This window comes from Nycticebus coucang, chromosome 2, assembly GCF_027406575.1.
Source record: "Nycticebus coucang isolate mNycCou1 chromosome 2, mNycCou1.pri, whole genome shotgun sequence".
NCBI classification, from domain to species: Eukaryota; Metazoa; Chordata; class Mammalia; order Primates; family Lorisidae; genus Nycticebus; species Nycticebus coucang.
In genome coordinates, this window is record NC_069781.1 from 78424501 (window position 1) to 78443179 (window position 18679).

The 18679-nt window shown below is 41.9% G+C and overlaps 1 protein-coding gene across 4 annotated transcripts in view; it reads right to left on the reverse strand.

Moving 5' to 3' along the window:
* Positions 1-18679, reverse strand: part of KANK1 (KN motif and ankyrin repeat domains 1) — a 217061-nt gene that overhangs the window by 131334 nt on the left and 67048 nt on the right. For all 4 annotated transcript variants that reach the window (XM_053574315.1, XM_053574307.1, XM_053574287.1 and 1 more), the window contains exon 2: positions 4859-4984. The gene's annotated coding sequence lies outside the window, so the exon portion shown is untranslated. The remainder of the gene's footprint in view (positions 1-4858; positions 4985-18679) is intronic.

Here is an 18679-nt window from a genome sequence, read left to right on the forward strand (position 1 = left end):
GTTGTGGCAGGCACCTGTACTCCCAGCTACTTGGGAGGCTGAGGCAGGAGACTCACTTGAGCCCCAGAGTTTGAGGTTGCGTGAGCTGCGACACCATGGCACTCTACCAAGGGTGACATAGTGAGACTCTGTCTCAAAAAAAAAAAACTCTTTCCTAATTTTATAGGAAATAATTAAGACTAGCCTCAAAAATACAGGTAGAAGGATATGCATTAACTTATTGTCCAAAATGAGATTTATCAAATAAAATACATTTCTAAAATACAATCTCCATCAACCTTTGATAATTACAGCAGTGACTACTGATAAGGAAAGAGGTTTACAATCTATCACGAAAAGCAGGTGGTATTTTTGTATTTTGGAATCTTCTTTAGACATATAATATAGAAAAATCTCTAGAAGAATACTAATAGTGGTTATTTAATGGTGGTAGGATTACACATTTTCAACAAGTATTTTACAGATATATTTTTTAATTTTTCTATGGTCAATATACTTTGCTTTTATTTATTTATTTTTTGAGTGAGGCTCTTGGTAGAGTGCTATGGCATCATAGCTCACAGCAACCTCAAACTCTTGGGCTCAAACGATTCTCTTGCCTAAGCCCCCCAAGTAGCTGGGATTACAGATGCCTGCCACAACGCCCAGCTATTTTTTTGTTGTAGTTGTCTTGTTTAGCAGGCCTGGGCTGGGTTTGAACCTGCCAGCCCTGGTGTAGGTGGCCAACGCCCTAACTGCTGAGCTACAAGCGCCAAGCCTACTTTACTTTTAAATACACAAAATCTCTAAGCCAAAAAAATCCATAACATTGTAAAATAAAAATGGATATATGATAAACTGTCTCGTAAGGGAGGGGATAGGCAAGAGACTCATATGAATCAGAAACAGTAATGTGAGAAAGGGGCTTAGGACAGCATCTATCTAGTGACTAGTTTCTAGTCAACTGCTCATTTCACAGATTTGGAAACTACCCATCATCTCTTTGCTTTACCTACCTGACTATCACAAAGACTTTTTTTAGAAGTTTTAAAACAAAACTCTTTAAAAGACCATACCCCTACTGAGAAGCAGGCATAAATACCATCACTGCAATACTTACCTCCTCCACAAAGGGTACCCAGCCAGGTCAGGAGCACAAGCTGACAGCCTCTTTGGTATAAGGAGACAAGAGGCTATTGTAGAGTGTTATTTCTTCTCAGGTCACGGGCAACTGAGGAATTTTCCTTTCCATCATGTAACATTGACTGCGTGCCTAACTAGCCCTGCGATCACAAAAACATTTTCAGAGAGTTGTAAACTTCTGGCGAGAACATCTTCAACACTCCTGCAGCAGGGTTGCTGGGCTCACAGCATCTGCCAAATCGGAGCCCAGACGTTATCTGGGCTCTGCCTTGTGCACAGCAGAGGTCTCCAGCAGGTGTTGTTCATTCCTTGGCCCCAGGCCCCACAACAGATATTCTAAATAGTTGCCCTTTCTCAAATGTAAAACCCGAAACATATCACTTATCCTTTCCACAAACACTTTTTCCTTTCTTTCTTCAGGAGTTTTATCTAGTCCACAGCTCTTCAGCCCCATATCATTCCTTTCTATTTCCAAGAACCTGAGCCTATGTCCCCCATCTCCTCCTTCCCTCCCTGGCTCAGAGGAGGCCCCCACTCCTAGCACACTGAGGAGGCCCTCCTTCCCTTACTCTTCTCAGCCGGCCCTGTGCGTCCTTCGGTTTTCCTCTCTGACTCTTCCCTCTCCCTCCCCCCACCCAGGCCCCTTCTACCCTTTTAGCTTGTCCAGGTTCCCTTATCTCGGCTCTGCTGTCTCCTCCCAGGTGGCCTCCTCTTTGGCTCCTTCCTTTCCAGTGAATCTCTAGGCCTGACAATCTACATCCACACCTCCTTGGATCACGATAATGTCACGAAAGGATTTACAGTCAGAAGACCTAGAGTGCACACCCAGCTTTGCCATCGACCATTTCTAAGCCTTAAGTGAGCAAGTCACTTAATCCTTCACATCAATTTCCTCCTCTGTAAAATAAGGTTACTAATATGTGCTCTGTCTCCTTTATAGGTATGCTGGAGGATGAGACAGTCCATGTGGAAATGCATCAGGAGCTATGAAGCACTTTAACATTCCAGTTATTCCTGTAGTTACTCTCTCTTCATTACCCTCAGCCTCTCAGAATCAGCTGAGGCGGGGATGGTTATTAGTGCTCTTTGTGTTGGTCACAGTGTTAACACTAACACCACTACAATGTCAGCACTTTAGTTTCTACCATATATTACCAATTTGGTAATAAACATATTTATTCAAAACAAGCATTACTCTTGGGTTTTCTTGTTTTGTTGTCATCCAGACTGGAGTACAGCGCAGGATCATAGCTCACTACAAACCTCCAACTGCTGGGCTCAATCCTGCCTCAGCCTCCTAAGTATAGGTGCAGAGCACCACGCCCAGCTAATTTTTAATTTTTTTTATAGAGACTGGGTCTTGCTATGTTTCCCAGGCTGGAAATGAATTCCTGGTCTCAAGTGATCCTCCTGCCTCAGCTTCCCAAAGTTCTGGGATGAGAGGCATGAGCCACTGCACCTGGCCAACCTTTGATTTTTTTAACTATGTAAGCATGGACATCTGGAACGCAAGAGCAGCAGCCAACAATTATTGAGCACATACCAAAAGTCAGGTACTATTCTAAAGTCTTTTTTTTTTGGACAGAGTCTCACTATGGTGTCCTCAGAGGAATGCCATGGCATCACAGCTCACAGCAACCTCAAACTCTTGGGCTTAAGCGATTCTCTTGCCTCAGCCTCCCAAGTAGCTGGGACTACAGGCACCTGCTGCAATGTCCAGCTATTTTTTTTTTTTTTTTTTGCTGTTATTGTTGCAGTTGTCATTGTTGGTTAGCTGGCCTGGGCTAGGTTCAAACCCACCAGCCTTGGTGTATGTGGTCAGCGCCATAACCACATACTCTGGGCGCTGAGCCTATTCTAAAGTTCTTCCCCCCGGCACCTCTTTTTTTAGACAGAATCTCAGGCTGTGGCCCTGAGTAGAATGCTGTGGCATCACAGCTCACAGCAACCTCAAACTCTTAGGCCCAAACGATTCTCTTGCCTCAACCTCCCAATTAGCTGAGACTACAGGTGCCTGCCACTATGCCCAGCTATTTTTTGGCCCAGGCTGCCAGCTCAGATTCGAACCTGCCAGCTCCAGCGTATGTGGCTGGCACCCTAGCTGCCTGAGCTACAGGCGCCAAGCCTATTCTAAAGTTTTTAACATGAGAGGGTTTTTTATTACTATTTCCATTTTACTGGTGGGGAAACTGAAGCAGATAAGCACAGCCATGATTTAAACCCAAGTACCTAACTCTAGTGCCCATCCCCTTACCTACTGTCCTGCAATTCCTTTAGCAGTAAGCGGGTGCTGGAGTCACGGCTACTATGGTATTACAGGTAGAAGATAACATGTACCTAAACAACAATACTTAGTGTCTTTAAAAAACAAAAACAATTTTTCAAATTGCTATCTACCAGTGTTGCTGAGGGCCATCAGACACTTCTATATACTGCTACTTAGAATACAAACTGGCACATCCTTTTGAGAAATCAACAGAGAGCATCAAAACCTGAGAGCTACGTTCTATTGGTGCTCAGCAATGGCATTTGGGTAGCCACGTATCCTAGGGAAATAATCCTAAATGTGCACTATGGATGTTCACCAAAAATACATAAAGAAAAATAATATAAATCTCCAACAAAGGGAAGTGAGGTAGAGACACCATTGCACATACCCATAAACTGAACATCAAGCAGCTATTTTAAAATGATGTGAAGAAAAAAGGAATAAACATTTTATAAAGGAAAAGAAGTATGTATGTAAAAAAGCCCTTTGGTATGGGTATTGATATCTGGTCCAAGTTCTGAGTGGGGTGACCAGCAATGTGAACACAAGCTAGTCATTTAATTTCTCTGAGCCTCAGATAATAAAAGTACTACCTTCAGAGTTATAAGAATTAATCAAGTAATAAAGTGCTTTACTGGGCAGCACCCACAGCTCATTGGGTAGGGTGCCAGCCACATACACCCAAGCTGGCAGGTTCGAACCTGGCCTGGGCCAGCTAAACAACAATGACAACTGAAACAACAACAAAAATAGCGGGCATTGTGGCGGGTGACTATAGTCCCAGCTACTTGGGACTCTGAGACAAGAGAATCGCTTGAGCCCAAGAGTTTGAGGTTTCTGTAAGCTGTGACACCACGGCACTCTATCCAAGGTGACAGCTTGAGACTCTGTCTCTAAAGAAAGAAATAAATAAATAAATAAAGTGCTTTACTGATCCTGGTACAGGGCAAGCATGTAGTAAAGGTTACTCATTTGTAAAACTCTAGCAAGTTGACACATACCACATATATATTACAAAAGCTAGGAACACAGTACAATAAAATTTTGACATTGATTATATCTGGAAGTGAAATAACATTTGTTTCTTTTATATTCTCTGTGTTTTCTAGATTTTCTTTAAATAAAGTCAACAATATATTAATATTTAAATATCTCTTGTTTTTCCAAGTAGCTTTAATAATACTCCTTTTGATCTATTAAGTTTCTCTGGTATAATCCAGTTTGTGCATTTGTGTTTACAGAAATGGAATACTTTTATTGATTTAATCTGAAGAGTAATACATTCTTCAAATAGCTTGCTCATATTTCATCTGTAAGTCTTTACTCACACATTTGCACACTAAGAGCACTCTGAACAGATTATTAGAGCATAAAACATCAGGAAAAGAACAGATTCAGGTTTCTGTAAAGTTAAAGGAGACAAATGTGACAACTTCATGAGAGTTATTAGGCAAAAAGTGCCCTTACCTTAATTATATAAGGCCAGAAATTACTATAATAAATATTTCATCTCCATGGACAATTTCCTGGTACAGTCAAATGACAGAAGTAATTCAACAGCTCAGAAGTCCATCCAGTACAGTGACCACCACTCTGAAAGGGAAAAGAATATTGTTGAGGGACATGAGATGGAGCAATACACTTTTCTAGGCTTGAGACCCACTAAAGGGGAATTAATTATTACAGACAGCTAAGCATTTTAGACACCAACGTGCAGCTCAGCCACTTTCCAGCTGGGGGCGCAGCAGCAGGCCCGAGTAAAAGGAAACCTGGGATATTGTGTAAGCCGTCTCCTTTGCTTTAGGTAAAAACTAGTTGCTCATACTTGCTGTGACTCACACCACGGCAAAGAAAAGGCGTGGGTCTCTCACAGGCTTCCCCTCTCAGTTCTATTACTTTCTCCTCCTCCATGTATTTGATGGTATATATACAAGTCAGCTCATGCACACCACCCAATTTTTGTATTTTGTTATCTGTTACTCCAGATTCAGGCCACTCCAAAGCAAACACGCAGCCCTTCTGTTAAAACGGTCAGTGGCAGTTCCCTTTGATTAAAACCTTGGGACCGTTTTCAAGCATCACTCTGTCATTATCCATTCCAGTCAATCCACCGCCACTTTCTCCAAATGTCCTGCTGCACTCCAGCCCCTCTTTTTCACTCCTATGCCACTGCTAAAACCAAATTCTTTGGCATACTACATCTGTTTACAACAACTGTCTCTAACCTGGCCTCTCCCTGCAGATCACCCCCTATCCACTCTCTCTTGCAGAACAACTGCTTCCATCCTATAGCCGTGTAACCTTCAACAGGCCCCTGTAAAATGAAGAGCTGGTTCCAATGTTCTCCATCCTCCCTGTGCTGTAAATCAGATGTCCCTGGGCATGAATCCTAGTCTAGCCTTCTCCAGAACTTAGACAAGTTATGTCTGCTCAAAATTCAGTTTTGTTATGTATAAAATGGGAACAGTAACATCTACTCTTAAGGTTGCTGTAAAATAACGATGAGATATTGTGCCTTGCAGACCACGCAGCAGGTAATGAGCAATTTTAGTCATTCTTGCCTCACCTTACAGGATACCAGCAACTTGTTAAGTTCTCTGGTCTTGCAACTTCCAAACCTAACGTTCTCTTATACCTAAACCCTTAGTGGTATAAAAGAACATACAAGGTTCTCTTATGGACTCCCGGTTCTTCCATAATGTAGCACTACTTTAACTCATCTTCCTTCAGTCTCCAGCAAACACCTTCTGGCTCTATCAATCCAGCCATGTTCCCTAGAATACACTCCCATCTGCCTTTGCATCCATTCTTCCCCATGGCTGACACAGCCTTTCTTATCTTGTCCCGTAAGCCTGGCCCAAATCCACAGCCCCAGCAATGCCCACCTTCCAAACAATTTAACCCTCACACACTATTTTAACAACATCGTCCATCTGGAAAGAACCTATTCTGATCAAGTTATAAGCTTTACACTTCAGGTGGACGGTATCCAAGTTTTGACAAATGAAATATTTTTGGGGGCGGCGCCTGTGGCTCAGTCGGTAAGGCGCCGGCCCCACATACCGAGGGTGGCGGGTTCAAACTCGGCCCCAGCTGAACTGCAACCAAAAAATAGCTGGGCGTTGTGGTGGGCGCCTGTAGTCCCAGCTGCTCGGGAGGCTGAGGCAAGAGAATTGCTGTGAGCTGTGTGATGCCATGGCCCTCTACCAAGGGCCATAAAGTGAGACTCTGTCTCAATAAAAAAAAAAAAAAAAAGAAAGAAATATTTTTGGATTGGCTCTGCCACTGCCTTTTGAAATGTGCCTTGAGTTAAGATTCTCTTCTTGGTTCCATCATTTTTATTTGTCTGAAAAGGCTCACACCATGGGTGGCACCTGTGGCTCAAAGAAGTAGGGCGCCGGCTCCATATACTGGAGGTGGTAGGTTCAAATCTGGGCCCGGCCAAAAACTGCAAAAAAAAAAAAACAAAGGCTCACACCAGGAGCTTGTTTTATCATCTATGGGTGGACCACCGACAGACAATCTGAGGGCCTTCTAGTGAAGCCCAGACGTGAGTTCTAAGCATGTCTGTCAGATTCTGTCACAAAGTGAACGTGTTCCAATTTCAAGTACCATTTTATGACCAAACTTGTCAGGAAGAAGGATGACTAGCAGCTGAGAAAGATGATTGATTACTAGACTTTGACCTCAGTGATGACTGCTGAAGCTCCAGGCTACAATGAAGGTTCTAAGGAGGAAGGAACAGAAGACACATGAGGGGTCCCGGGAGACGGGAGAGGAATTGATGAAGTAGAGAGACACGGAATGGTCCCAGAGGCAGGAGAGTAACCCCAAGTTCAGAGAGGCACACGGCCAAAACTGTGGATGGGGATAACAAGATGTCACTGGGTTTAACCATTAGGAGGGAGGTCACTCGAAGAGACCCCTGAGGGCAGTTTTTAATAAAACTGATACAGGATCCTGACCACAAGGGACTGAGGAGAAACTGGGAGGGCAAATGGAAATGGACAGAGACTTTCCTGCCAAGATCTTTGACTATCAAGCCAAAAAAGATTTGTGCTGGTCATTATCTAACCTGATGGGGTCTACCTGATGTAGCAGTTCAGCAGAACCACTTGCTGTTCTCCTGACCTCTCCCTGTGCAGAGAGATTGACCACTGAAGACAGCCTCCTGCAAGGGCTTCAGCGCCAGGACCACCCCCACATGCCTGGCTTTGGTTCCCTAAGAAACCTTCAGAACTATTCAACAGCTAAATGCTATCGAAGTCTGAACAGCTACATTATATTATTCTTCTGTTTAAGGAAAATGCTCATTACCTACTTAACAAATAAGGAAAAAGACAACAAAATACATCAGATCAACAGACCAAAAATCCAGATTTGGGTCAAATACTGTATTACTGCCTTTGGGTAACATACATAGTTTATGCTGAATTATTAAAAATTATTTTATTATTTTTCTTCCTTCAAAATCGGACTTGTTCTTTACTGTAAGTTTAGAAAAATCAAACAATAAATAAAAATCACATGCATGACTATCATGTTGTGGAACGCTGGTGTGTATGCAGGTATTTTTAATAATATTCAAAATAATAATTTTGAGTATTAAAAACATAATTTACGAATATGTAAACACACACAATTTTTATTACAAGTGAAACACGTGGTATCATTTGTAACCTGGCTTTTCCATTTATTCTGACAGAAGTATTGTACCATTTAGTAGTTTTGTATACCTTCATTTGTAATGATGGTACAATAATCCATTTTAATAAACCTCCTTGAAGCATTTAAGCCACTTCCGATTTATGATTATATAAATAATGCTGAGAGGGATATCCTTCAATATACTATTAAGTATTTGCCTGAGATAAAGTCACAGGTCAAATGCATGGAAAATGTAAGGCTCTGATATTGTTAACTTACTGTACGAATGTTTGAGCCAGTGGCTCATGACATGACTCCCTCTTCCACACTCCACCACTGGGTAGCATTATTTTTTTAAAATATTATTTCTATAGATATTTTTCTTTTTTTTAATTTTTTATTTTTATAGATCATAAATACATTTATGCCATTTTCAGTGTGTTGATTATTTGTACAAATTGGAGTGCTTACATCGTATTAATCAGCATCGCTTTCACCTCATTTACCCAATTATAGCATTAGGACATTTGTGTTCTACACATGATAGATTCAACTTGTACTTGCAATGTGCTCCATAGGTGTGGTCCCCCTACTATCCCCTACTATCCCTCCCACCCCATCCCCTCCCCCTCCCTTTATTTCTATGGATTTTTAAATTTTTTTATTAGCCTATCTTTGAGGTTGTACACTTTTTACTTTTTTACACTTCTTGTTCATGTTCTTTATTTTTCTATTGGAGTGTTCATCTTATTGATTTGTAAATACCTTTTCATATATCAAGGATATTACTAACTCAGTACCTTGATAAAGAAGAGAAAATGGTGTATTAATTGGGAACTTCGCCTACAAGGAACAGAGCAAAACCTATGAGAGTCTGAAAAGATCTTTATCATAGGATACTAATAATAAATGAACTTTGCCATACATGTAACAAATGGCTTTCCCTGTTCATTTTAGCTCTAAAATGGAAACATCGCTACATCACTGGTCTATTTTGAGTATTAGAGAAAATGCAGGTAAAGTCATGAAAGTACCCATCATAAAAACAAAAGACTTAAAAATAAGGTGCCTTGCTCTTCCAATCCTTATGATGAGTTTATCAGGCAGGTATTCCCACCATTCCTCTTTTATGGAACCTCCATAGTTAGTAAAGTGACAATTATATTTCTATTTTTTGCACATAATCTCTGGATTGACTCTAAAAAAAAGACTTACTAATTGAATTATTCCCAGCTGTTTTTAGCAACTTTTCTTTCTTAGAAGTAATCCCAGGGACTGCTCAAGTTTCTTCACCAGCAGTAAACCAAGTTACTAGCTTCTGCATCCATTCTTTTAAGTTTCTCAAGTAAACTCTCTTCTTCCCCTTCCTCTATGACGCATCTTTGCTATAAATTATCACTCTGATAACAAGCCAAGTATTTTTGGCTAGGAACAAGGCTACCTTATCAGTGGCTACAAGTTTAACCCCATGACAAATACCCTTAAGTGTTCTTCAGCTGCTTACATGTGAGTGATGTCTGTAGCAACAACACACACTGAACCCAAACTTGGGTCGGGGCAAAGCACACTGTGCTGTATAAATATTTTATGTTCAGCATGTACTGAAATTCCAGGTGAAGAGGCGTTCACAGAGCCTCTGTAATGTGCTGCTTGCTCAAAACCACGTATTTTCATTAAGGTTGTGTGCAAGCTTTACAATCTTCTATATGAATCCTCCTGATTTAATCCTAGTAATTCCCTCCCCACCCCCCAAAAAAAATGTTTTTTTAATCTGCTGCTTATGCTGTGGGCAAGGCAGCCATCTGAAAAGATGGCAAAAGGAAGGTAGGAGATCACTGAAACAGATTACACTAACAATTAGTCTAGTCATGAGGATTATGGGGGCAAAAGTGCAGAGCACGTGTGAGCCTGGTAGATCAGTTTCTTCTCAGGAATATTAACAGAACTGTAACACCCGTGGCCAGAAAAGGGAAAAGTAAATCTCCTCCTATAATTTCATGAATTCATTGATGATTTTTAAAAAATGATTAGAAATTCAAAGGCTACTTTATGGGATAGACAGGTTTCCAAACTGGCTTTGGAAACAGCCACACAGCAAAAGCAACAATGAAATACCTCAAATCTCCCTGCCAGTTTGGGACAGGTACAATCACTTGCTCACCCATCCTCTCCATAAATCAACAGCCATGTGGAAGAGCAGTCAAGGCCTTGCAGTGGGACCTGGCCATGGAGACTGTTGCTAGGTGACCATAAAGGCAGAGCCTATCACATTGCCCGGCTGCAGCCCACACTCGGGTGATTACTGACTCTAGGGCAGGAGGCTTTCTCAATGTTTTTCTCTCTGAATTGTCCTCACTCACGCAGGTAGTGGGCTCTGGCTTTCCTAAGGGAGGTTGTGGTGCGGCTTCCTTAAGGAGAAATGGGTTTGAGAAGAGGGAAGTAGCCCCAGACTAAGAAATTCTTGGAGGTGAGTGAGTGTGGAACTCAGAGCAGCAGAGGGCCACACCTGTTCTCTGGCTGTGCCCTCAGATGTGCAGGTGCCTCAAAAGAGGGGCCAGATGCCAAACTTGGACCCTAGGACTGACAAGGATCCTCCCTAGCCTCAAACGCCACCCAGAAGCAAGAGAGATCAGTGTAAAGAGACTGCCGAGGAAGGCCTTCCTGACATCAGGACATGTAGGAAGGGCTGATATCTTGACACAACCCTGGCAGGGTGGTGCGGGAAAGAGACTCAAGAACAATCCCGGTGGACCTTTCTGCTACCCCAAAGAAGTAGAAGCTTAGAGTAAAAATTAAGTGTACTTAACAAAGTACAATATTCCCTGCACTCCTATTTTGTGGACTCAGATTCATTCCCAATTCAAACAAACTGAGAAAGTGAACTAACGAAGGAAGAAGGGCTAATATCTGGTAACCTATACATCTGTCTCAGTTCAACGGCTTCCACCAGTGGAGCGGAAATCAAACTGGTGTTCAGAATAAAGGACATTTTCAGAGCAGAGATTCTCGAGAAGGCTTTTGTATCATGCAAGATTTCACCAGAACGGGCAGCGACTGTGGCTTAAGGAGTAGGGCGCCTGTCCCATACGCCGGAGGTGGAGGGTTCAAACCTAGCCCCGGCCAAATACCAAAAAAAAAAAAAAAAGATTTCACCAGAACTTGCTCGTACCATGGCTGTTTCAAAGGTCTGCTCCAAGACAGAGGCATCCGATGTTGACAGCCATGAAGTCACTCTAAGAAATTCACCGCCATCCATGGCCCTGATTCACTATCTGACCTGAGGATTTTCAGGTCTGACATTGTCTTGGAGCCAAACATGAGGACTCCCCTAAAGACCAGAGAATGGGATTAATGAATAAAGTCACAGCAACACATGAATGGTATACACAGGGAGAATGCTGTTGTCCCTTCTGTGCAGGCTACGCCCCTCTATGGATTTTCTGACTGGGTGACAGGGTCAGAAGCTGGCCTCCCAGAGGAGGCTTACCGCCTACCTCTCCCAGCCAAGGCTCACTAGACCAACAGAGACATCAGAGCCATGCAGAGTAAGGTGTTTCTTCCCTCAGGGCATTTGAATGGGGGCGAGGAGCTACCAGGCAAACTCTGGATGGATCTGAGCCTGTGTCATGAACCCATGGACAACACAACAGAGCAAGTCTGTAGAAAAGTGAGGATGAAGCTCAGAGAAGCAGGGATGACACAGTCCTTTTAGTTCCTTCTGCTTTTCTACTTTGGAGTCCAAGTTTTCTCTGAGAATTCTGGATTCTTTGGGAGTACTTCAGTATCTTAATAAAATCCTCCATAAGTTGGTTTTTGTCCCTTGTAGGCAACAATTCCCAGTTGGAAACCATTTCTATCTCCCAACTAAATAACCAGGTGGGCTCAGGGAGCCCAGATTCAGCACGAAGGGAAGCAGACCCGGGTAGGTGGGGGAGGGTCCATGGAGGGGACCAGCCTCAAAGGGGAGCATCTCCACAGCGATCACATTTTGCCTCACTGAACACTGTTTTTCTAGGTTTGCGTGCTGAAGACTCAGCTGACATTTTTTACACTATGCATACAGTCTGTTTCTATTTCCAGATGCAGACATTTCATTAAACCAAGAAATGATAATGAAATCCTAGAGTTGTGAGGGTGGTCTGCTGTCAGCCCCCTCCCCATGTACCAGCTTGTCACCTCAGAGATGGAATTTTTAGCACAGGTTGGCCCTACATTTCACAAATGAAACTTAAATATTATACAGAGGTAGGAGAAAACAGTTGTCTAAAGTTATCAGTTTTCTGACAGAGAACTGGCAGGGTCTGAAATAATTTCTCTAATAAATATCCTAATACAATTTCTTAATGGGGAAGAATAGTTTAACTTTCTTGGTAATAGGTATTTTCTTTTCAATTGTCATGTTTGACTTTTTCCTTGAAAAATAAATTGCACTGCAGCTGTAACAATGCATAAACCTAGCTGTTTATACAGGTATTTTTTAAAATCAAAGTTAGGTGAGATTACTCCTAAACCACAATGTTGTCCCAAGAGAAAACAATTAAAATAGATAAGTTTAGTTTTTTAAGATTTTATGATGTATAAAGGGCTCAAGAAAAGAAACTCTTCTCCATTAGGATTAATCAGAAATGAAGCCTTTAATTGACTGTTATCCATGTAAACTATGTTCCTAATATACAGAATTTCCTACTCTCCACGGCTTGGTGAAGGCAAACATACACACACAGTCCTTCAGAGACTGCATGGGGAGTCAGGGACTCGTGAATCAAATCATGCTTCCTTAGTTGGTATCTAGATACACAAAATAGGAAGACTATTTCCTACTTTGTTTGAAGCCAAAAACCAAAAATGTTAATGCCTTTATTTATTTCGATTATTTAGGTAATCAGATTAGAAAGTAATCTTTCTCTCTGATGGGCCATCATTTGGCTCAGTGCTGCCCTTTAAACCAAAAGCCCCAGTGTGGAGAGATTTGTGTTTCTCTCCAGTACTTCCCTCTTGTCCTTCAGTTCTGGGGGTGACCTGAGTAGGAGTACAAGGGGACCCCCTTGAAGGGATTCTGAGGGAGAGAGTGACTGTGTGAGCAAGAATTGATCAGCCATCAGCACTCTTTGGGGCTTTTGACAACACTAAGCTTATTATGCTCTTATCCCCAAAGTTTCGATGAGAAACAGCTTTCCCTTCTCAGAAAAACTAAAATTAGCAGTACCATTAAAAAATCCTTCCTTTGTGCCTAAAACCAGTGGTCCTCAAATGGCAGCATAAATCAAAATCCCCCATCGGGCTTGTTATAACACAGAATTCTGCACCCCACTCAGTTTCTGATCCAACAGGTTTGGGATGGAATGCAAGAAAGTGCATTGCTATCAAGTTCCCAGATAATGCTGCTTCTGGTTGAGGGACCACATTTTGAGAACCACTGTCTTAAATAAATTTGTCTGGAAGTGGGCACATGCCTTCTGGGAGATGATACCATCTTTGTGTTAAGAGTATGCAAATCATTCAATAGTTATTGACCAAGCACTGGCACACACTAAGCACAGGGAACATAATGGTTCACAAAAAAGACAAGCTCCCTCCTCTCCTCTCCCAGAAGCCTGGCATAAAATTACTGTTCCAAGAAGCAACAAGTTTAGCACGAAGCTTTCTACAAATCCAATCCAGGCTGCATGCCCCATGAGTAAATGTACAGCCCCCTGCCAAGTGAAAAGAATGTCAACGCTCATGACTGTCGATTAAAGACCTGAAGCAAAAGTGAGGCTATTCTTGATATTGAGATTACGACTCGAAAATGATAAGTGCCCACTACACACAAGGGGCACGTGGACGGCAAGCACGTGACAGGGCTGAGGGCTGAGTGCAGCCACCTGCTAGACAGACAGACAGACACAGTGCCTGGCAAGGCAGAAGCTGCCCAAATATTAGTTCCTCTTCAGCTTCCTGACCTATCTCCTCTGCATCCTGAAATGTCCTTTTGGTGGGGCCTAGTAAGGCTGTCTATGCCAGGCCTCCAAGGAGGCTAACAGCTGCTTCCTCCCAGTGTTTTTGAACCTTTTTTTATCTCACAGCACACTTGAACCTATAGTTAAACTTCCCCAGCACACTTAAATTATGTTGATTAAAAAAAAAAGTGAAAGAAAAAAAGAATATATTTACAGTGCTTTCAACTTCTTTCAAAAATAATTAATGATCTTTAAAAAAGTTTCATGGCACCCCTAAGATCCTCTCACAGCACACCGGTTGAAAAATCACTGCTTTAAACTGACATAAGAGACTGTATTCAAGTCAGTTATTCTCAAACTTTATCTAGCATGGGGGTGGGGGGTGTCTTTTTAAAAACAGACATATTGGACTCACACCTCCAGAGTTTGAGTCAGAAGGTCTGGGCCTAAGAATTTAAAATTTCTGGCTCGGCACCCATAGCACAGTGGTTACAGTGCCAGCTCTATTGTTTAGAGCCTGGCCCAGCCATCTAAACAATAATGACAATTGCCGAGAATAGCTGGGCATTGTGGCGGGCACCTATAGTCCCAGCTACTTGGGAGGCTGAGGCAAGAGAATCACTTAAACCCAAGAGTTTGAGGTTGCTGTGATGCCACAGCACTTTACCGAGGGTGACATAGTAAGGCTCTAGTGCAAAAAAAAAAAAAAAGGAAGAAGAATTTAAGATTTCTAACAGACTCTCAAATGTTGTGAATGATGCTGGTTCAGGAACAATACTTGTGGAACCACTCACTAGGCTTGTTGTTTAAGCCATTCTTTTCTTGCTATTAACTAGAACACTGGCTCTGTAATTTATTGTATGAAACAGAAGCCTCTTATTGTCAAGTACTAAGAATGTGGCTTTTGTCACCAACTGTATCACTGACCTCAGGCAAGCTGTGTACTAACTTTCTCTGTGCCTTAACTTTCTGTCTGTAAATAGAGAGTAATTACCTCCAAAATACTGCAAATCTCATTAATTACTACATCGTTTTAAAGATGTTACCAAGTATCAACTGCTACCTTGTCTTTATGATAGTATTACTCACTGCTGTAACTGAAATAAATGGCAACGTGTAAGACAAGACCCTTAATTTGCCAAGCAAGATGGGAGAAGCCCAGGAGATTTTTTTTTTTTAAACAATAAAACCTAGCAAATGTTAGCAGTCATCTCAAAATAACATGAGAAGATGCTTTTGACTTTCCCTCATTAAAAAAATCTCTCCAGTCAAGTTCCACCATGTGTACAGAGACAGAGCAAATATGGGTTTCAATTTAAAATACATGTACATTCAAAAAAGAGAGAGAGTACTTGGATAATTACAAATATAAAGCTTCCTTCCTGTTGAGAACAGAGAGATGCAGCTGCTCGATTCAGTATTAACAACCATATCAATGCCCTACCTCAATCTAGAGAGAAGGAGTGGGAAGCCCGGCCCATCTTCCCAGAGTGCCACAGCCAGGCAGTAAATACGCCCAGGACCTGTTCTCCGGAGCCTGGTTAATTATCAGGGCTCAGGCTCTGGTATTTCAGCAAAGACATCTGGCAACCTGCCCACTCACCACCCTACAGCTCCAGAGCCTTTATGGAATGTTACAGGTGCAGAACTTTAGTCATCTTTCCTAAGAAAGGAATGGGTGTGGGGGATTCTTTCAAATGGTTCCAGCCAGAGAACACAGTCCATATAATGCCAGTGATTTCTTCTTCCACGGGACAAGACTCCTTACGTGACAGAGACAAATCCAGGTTACCCGGGAGCACAGAGCAGGGGTGGACGGCCACAGCCCATCAATCCCCTGCTTGGCCCCTCTCAGCAACTCTTAGCTTTCTATTCTCAGCCTGTAATTAAATCTAACTGCAATTACAAAAACCAAAAGTGTACTGTTCATCCATAGTCAGCCCAATCTAACAGCAAGCAAAATGTGTATGTATCTTGTGAAGCAAGAACACTGGCCTGCTGTCATCGGTTACTCTCACCACAGTGAAATAATTCCTTAGCCTTTTCACACGGGTTATTTAAAGCAAATACCAATCACTAGTCAGAGTTCAGAGTTAGAAAACTGTCAACCACTGTAACATTTTCTTTAAAATAAAAACAAAGCAATGTCTAAGACTGACTTAATTCCTGCTGTGCTCACCACATTTTCTCATTGATCATGCCTTATGTTACTTCCGGATTAAAAAAAAAAATCCTAATTTGTATTTATTAGACAAAGTTAGAGACTAGAACAGGAACAACTTTATTAAAGTAAGCCCTCCATATTTCCATATATTGTATTCTTTGATTGTAAGGACTGTCCTTCGGTAATGAGAGTAACTCACGGGGCACTTGGCTAATTACAGCAGCAGCAGATCAGCCGAGCCAGACTCTCTTCTACATCTGCCCATAACCAAAATTCACCACAGCTCAAATATTGTTCTCATAAAGCTGCTAGAAGAAACAAGAACTTCCAGATCACCAGAAACGTTATCATATTAGAACATATATTGTGGCAATGTTTGATGAGACTGCAAAAGTGTGAAAAGGCAAGTCCTAAAGAGCTCTACCACTTGACCCAATCTTACCTTTTTCTACCCCAAAACAAATTGAACTGTGGAAATTTTCTTTTTTTTCTTTTTTTTTTTTTTTTGTAGAGACAAAGTCTCACTGTACTGCCCTCCGGTAGAGTGCCGTGGCGTCACACGGCTCACAGCAACCTCTAACTCCTGGGCTTACGCGATTCTCTTGCCTCAGCCTCCCGAGCAGCTGGGACTACAAAACTGTGGAAATTTTCTAATATAAAGACAGAAATACAGAAAGACCATTTTGCAAGAAATAGCCTTTGTTATTTCGTGAATTAAAATATGTACGGATGCAAAGAATGTACTGACATACTTAAAACTTTCCGCTCAACACAAGCTAGTGATGGGTTAGTGGAAGGAAATAGCCACTTCTTGGTTTCAATTCATTTTAAACTAAAATACCTGAAAACAGGAAAACAACCATTTCCTCTCAGAGAATTCCTGAGTGAGACAACAAAATGCCCAACTACCATGTTCTCTATTTCTTCTGTACCTTGTCCCACAGGTAAACTGGGAAGAGAGTTACTAATACGTGGTGAACTGAGAACTTGACTTACGTGACATGAAGCTAAAGAAAAAAATCAGAGTCTTTACCAATTACGTTAAGTATATTCCTGTAAAAGCAAATTTCTCCCTTCTTCTCTGAATAATCCATATACTGCCTTTAAAAAAAAAACGAATTGTCGGTTTGGTGCCCATAGCTCAGCAGTTAGGGTGTTGGCCACATGCACCAAGGCTGGTGGGTTCAAACCCGGCCCAAGCCTGCTAAAAACAAACAAAAAAAATAGCGGGGTGTTGTGGTGAGCGCCTGTAGTCCCAGCTACTTGGGAGTCTGAGGCAAGAAAATAGTTCAAGCCCAAGAGCTTGAGGTTGCTGTGAGCTGTGATACCACAGCACTCTACCGAGGGCGACAAAATGAGACTGTGTCTCGAAAAAAGAAAAAACAAAAAATGAATCGTCTAAGTTTTCTCCAGTTGTGTTTCTGGCATTCATTCAATAAAGCCAAATTGCTAAATTTCTAAATGTACACTTACATGAGATTATAAATGCCTAGGGACCAGAAAGCGTATCTTGGCCATTGTTTTCTTTTATAAAAAAATATTTCTTTTTTTTTTTTGCAGTTTTTTTTTGGCAGTGGCCGAGTTTGAAACCACCACCTCTGGTGTATGGGGCCGGTGCCCTACTCCTTTGAGCCACAGGCGCTGCCCAAAAAAAACATGTTTTGTTTTTTTTTTTTTAATTTATTTAAAAGGGAAACCTGGTTATTTCTTTGCTTGCTTATTTTTTTTTTTTTGTAGAGACAGAGTCTCACTGTACCGCCCTCGGGTAGAGTGCCGTGGCGTCACACGGTTCACAGCAACCTCTAACTCTTGGGCTTACGTGATTCTCTTGCCTCAGCCTCCCGAGCAGCTGGGACTACAGGCACCCGCCACAATGCCCGGCTATTTTTTTGTTGCAGTTTGGCCGGGGCTGGGTTTGAACCCGCCACCCTCGGCATATGGGGCTGGCGCCCTACTCACTGAGCCACAGGCGCCACCCTGCTTGCTTATTTTTTTAAAAGAAAAAAAGTAACATCTTGTTAAAATAACTTGAGATCTCCTTTGCTAATAAATCCTAACAAGCAATACATTCCTAAGGTTTTTATTTAATAATTTTACCAGTGTAGGTTTTCAAAATTTTCATTGCAAAAGGGCTTCAACATTAGAACAAACCCATTAACATGTGTCGCCAAAGGAACACTCTATGACTTCTGTATTATCTTAACCTCTAGCGATTGTCAACAATCTTACTGGTGAAGGCTGTCTTTGGTGTCTATACGCCGTATCAGTATCACTATTTGCCTTGGTAACAATGCTTTTCTTGGAGAGGAGACATATGACATCACCTTGTAACACAGAACACCCCACCACAGTGGAGCTGCTCTCGGATGGAGTGTGGAATCATGGAGGGTAGGTCTCCAGGGTGGTGGGCACTCTCACACACGTTGGTGAAACTACAAATGGGTCCCCTGTGCAATTTGCCAAAATGCACCAAGGTTCTTTAGCCTGGTTACAATTTAAAAAACTAATGTCACTATTAACACAGTCATTTCACTTCTA